At 45.9% G+C, this 4,751-nt stretch overlaps 1 protein-coding gene across 1 annotated transcript in view; it reads left to right on the plus strand.

Annotated features, from left to right (window-relative positions):
• The window catches only part of LOC135388272 (uncharacterized), a 363,678-nt gene that overhangs the window by 8,292 nt on the left and 350,635 nt on the right, over positions 1-4,751 (plus strand). The gene's annotated exons all lie outside the window — the stretch shown is intronic.

Below are 4,751 nucleotides of genomic sequence, written 5' to 3' on the forward strand. Positions count from 1 at the left end.
TATGTTGTATGTACACTTTCATTGATAATTCTGTGAATGTTGCACATAGAAATCACAGTGTGTTCATTCAAAGTAGTCTTAAATGTTATCTCACTTCACAGCCCATCTGTGTCATACTGTGTAGGGCATGTAATACTAGCCATTTAGCGTGACACCTGGCTGATTCTGTTACCGGGAGTGTGTCTGAGTCTGAAATAATTCTTTTCATGATATTTTACTTCGCTAAACACTGAGGGGTTGCCAACTTCGCCAAACCCAACACAGATATGGTTGTTGTCTCTATCTTGTGTGATGAATGCTGAAAAATAAGATACATACCCACCCTTTGAGAAGGGTAAAATATACTTATGTTGTGCAGGTATCCGACTGCAAATATAGTGCCCACTAAGTAGTCGTTAGTGGTACCACCTGTGATTTTAGTTTGCCTTTTCTATTTGCTGCTGTATAAATGAGTGGTTACGAGATCAACTTACCTACAACTATCATTTTGTAAATTTTTGTGTCGATAAATTGTCGTTACGCACATACCAAAACCACGTGTTTGTCTCGTCATGCTAGCAGATCCGGGTGGTGGGGACTCAACCAGAAGTCCTGTGCTCCTGCATCCAGATTCTATTGGTGGTGCTCGCAGCCCTGTTGTGGCTGCTTCGAAGGTTGTTTGTGTGTGCTGAGGGGAGTATTCCTCTTGATTCGATACAGCATCCTGTTCATGTTCAGATCTTTCAGGAAGATCAGCTGTTTCCTCAGCTACCGCCTGAGCTTCGTCGTACTCGTACATTTGCTCAAAAAGCGTACATGCAGGCGACTGTCCTGATGAGGTGTCTGAAATTGAGTGAATGACTCACAAAAGTGGAATAGCATTGATGTTTGTGCAAAACTTTATTTAATTTACCATACGTCAAAGCCCCCTGAGGGTTGCTGCCTGCAATATGGACATGTATACAAACTACATGTGATGACATTACTACATGCGAAATAATACACAAGCAAGAACGCCTACAAACAAAAGCAAAACTGGAAAGGGACATGACAACTGGTCTTGTCCTGCCAGTAGCTGGTGAAGTACTGGTAGCTCAGCTTCCTGGAAACGTGCCGCTGTTGAATGTGTACCTGAGGAAGTTGCGGCTGCGCAGATTCCAGCTGTAGCGATGTCACGCTGTCCGGCTGCCTCTTGTTGCAGGGCTTTCTTAGATAGCCTGCGGGACTGACTTGCAAACTCTTCTGCAAGCCCTCTTGCGCCCTAGCTGTAGGAGACGCTGCTTCTCCACGTACTGTTCTTCAGTCCCTGAGCTATAGAATTTATGACATCTTTGAGGTTCATCCGGCGATACAACAACGTTTGTATAGTACAGCTCACTCACTCCTGAACATAGTGCAAAGGCTGAGGGGTGTCATATTTATTGGTAAAAATGCACACTGGCACTACGACACTAAAAACAGCTAAAAGTTTGACATTCCAGGAACAGCACTGGTCTCATCATCACAAACAATTGTCTTGGCTGAAGTGCTTATTTATCTATCTGCTTTCATTTTTTTCTCAAACATATCCCCCCCCCCTAGATATCCCTAAGCACGTGGTGAACGATGAGAAGTACGTAAACAAAACAAATCTTGGTTCATCAAAATGTCTATTTGCACATTGGCATGTCACTTCTTGTTGCTCGGGTTCTCGTATAGGAGTCTCCTTTGGGGCCTCGTCTTCGACGTTGACTTCAAGATTTACGACTACGATTCCGTCGTCGTTACATGACTCCGCAGTCACTGGCTCCGTGACGGTTTCGACAGTCTCGGGTTTGCAGGGAAATACGCCTTCGTCGAAAACAACATCACGGCTCAAGAATAATTCATCATTCTTCATGTCCCACAGTTTGTATCCTTTGACACCTTCAGGATAACCTACAAGAACGCATTCGACCGCTTTGGGGTCCAACTTCGTCCTTCTACGTTGTCTCCGCTGTACTGCCCAAGCTCGACATCCATAGACTCTGAGGTAGTCTATTTTGGCCTCTCGGTTGAGCCATAGTGTTTCCGGCACTTGATGGTTGACGGCTTTTGATGGACACTTGTTACGTATGTGCGCTGCTGTATCGAGCGCATCTGCCCAAAGTGTTTTAGTCAGGCCGGACTCAATCAACAGACATCTCGTCACGTCCATCAGCGTTTGGTTGTATCTCTCAGCTATACCGTTCTGTTGCGGTGTCCCAGGCACTGTCAACTGTCGTGTTATCCCGTATTTCGTCAGGTATTGTTTGAAGTCTTCTCCAACATATTCGCCACCGTTGTCGCTTCGAAGGGTCTTGATGGTAGTGCTGTGAAGATTTTCAACCATCCGTCTATACTCTATAGAGCTGGTATACGGCATCCAGGTGGAGATGGCCGAGTCGACTGTGCCACAACGATGCATCTGCAGTACAACCACGTTTCGATAGCCGCGATAACGAGCACAACTTTTCTACCGTGTATAATCTTCCCGACATTGTTGCCGATAAGATGGTCTCACCGTTGCTCCGTCGCACTTTTGCTGTTTTTCCATTGTGGAATGTTACTTTGAAATTCCCTACTTTCCTCCCTAAATTCCTCAATTTTCCCTACAGATAGGATGTTGCCGTCTAGCTCGGGTACATACAGCACGTCCTTGAGAGTTAAGAAGTTCCCACCGTACTCTTCTTGGAGTTGGAATTTCACCTCGCCAAGTCCGAGGACTTTCATTACGTCTTGATTCGCTGTGTGTACAGTAGATCCATATGGCTGGAACTCCACGAATTTCGTCCTATTTGATGTCATATGGTCTGTAGCTCCGCTGTCCATGTACCAAACAGCATGACTCCCAGATCTTGTATCTGACACCGATAATGATGCGTGAGTCACCTTTTTCGCTTGCCGTCGTCCTGTTGATTTCTGCGGTGTGGTGTCGTCATCAACCTCTTCACAGTGTTTGGCGATGTGTCCCAGTTTCCCGCAGGCGAAGCATCTCACACTTCCTCTTCCAACATCGTATCTTACTTTTTGAAAACTCTTCATTCCACGGCCTCGAGAGGACGGTTTCCCTTCAGACATGTTGGACATGTTGTCGCGTACTGACTTGTTGGACATCATCTCAGCTTCCCGTTTGGTGAACAAAGCTCTTGCTGTACCATCACTCTCCGTCGTCTGCCCTTCATCTCGACGTTTCTTGCGTTTTTCCTCGAGTAAGAGTCTTGCCTTTACTTCCTTAGCGGTGAGTGTGGCTTCGTCCTGCTCCAACTTGAGGATGAGGGCTTCGTAAGATTCGGGCAGTCCCATCACCATGACAAGCGCAACCTCTATCATTGAATCCGTATCCACCGTTAGTCAACTTGGTTGTTGGATGTAGGTCCATCAAGCGGCTCAGGTACTCCTTCATCGGTTCATCGTCTTCTGGACATTCACAAAATCTCGCAGGAGTTGTAGGACGTGCAGCAATCCGTATTTCGTGTGAATTTCCCGAAGGATTTCCCACGCTTCCTTCGCGGTTGTGCAAGTGCCAATGTCGTCCAGATAACTGTCCTCTACCACAAGGAACAGGAAAGTGAGGGCCTTGTTATTGTGTTTCCTCTCCTCGTCTGTCATTTCTGAGCCGGAGTATCCAGGATCCACTGCTTCCCAGCAACTCTCTTGTACAAGCGCAGCTTTCGTCCTAATCGACCACGCACGGTAGTTCTCTGAATTCAGTTTCGTGATCTTGAATTCTTCACTGAAAGCCATGACTGCTGAATCGTCTCTGGTCGCTCCGTCTCGGTATGCGTCGCTCAGAATTGCTTTGTCGTCCCAGGCACCACTACTGTGTTCCTGGCGTCTGGCTTCGCCAACGTCGCTTCGGGCGCTATCTTCACTGGCGTCCTGGACTGTCCTCTTCTCTTGCGTCCTGAACTGTCGTCTTCACTTGCGTCCTGGACTGTCGCCTTCACTTGCGTCCTGGGCAAGAGTCGAACAAGGAACGACTTTACTCGTGAATAGAAAAGGGAAAAAGTAAAGGAAAAACGTGTTACGCGAGACACGCAGTGTGCGCAAGATGAAAGTGAACAAACACGTGAGCATACGTCAGACGAACACGAAAACGAAACTAGACAACACATTGTGTAAATATATCTAACAACTATTATGTGCCTTTACGCTTATTCGTCAGGGATTGATTTTTTTACATATTACCTGGGATTTTCTATCAAAATCACCTCTTTGCTAGGATATTTCGAGCAAAGCAGGAGTGCACGCACAACGAACGAACAGCAACACATCACAATTGCGGTGCCTTGCTTGCAAAGGAGGATGGAGCAAAATAGCAGTGGGTTCTATGTGGTTTTATTGCACATAATATGAGTGCTGGGCTCAGGGGGGTTGTGTAGGGGCCCACTGGTTTTACTTTGTCTCCTTGGATTGTAAAAATTATTCTGTATAGTTCATTATCACGGCCTGTTTCGTGTTAGCCAACGCGATGTCTCCTCTTGCCCTGAGGGATGAGGCAAGATGAGAATCTGCATTATTGAATTTTTTGTTCTGTGTTCATTTTCAACCGGCTACATCTGTTCAGCGTTTACAGGTCAGAAGCTCTTAACCCATGAAAATGTGCCTATGGCTATCTTTTTTTAAACACGAAAAATAAAAATTCCATATTCGATTGCAAATTTCTGTCTGATCTTGACCCACCTTATCCTAGTTGTAACGTGTCTGAAGCGTATTATGGAATTTTTATCATTCGTTTGTTTCTTCTTCTCCATTTTTGAAAGGCTTACAGC

Source organism: Ornithodoros turicata, chromosome 3 (genome assembly GCF_037126465.1).
Source record: "Ornithodoros turicata isolate Travis chromosome 3, ASM3712646v1, whole genome shotgun sequence".
Lineage (NCBI taxonomy): Eukaryota > Metazoa > Arthropoda > Arachnida > Ixodida > Argasidae > Ornithodoros > Ornithodoros turicata.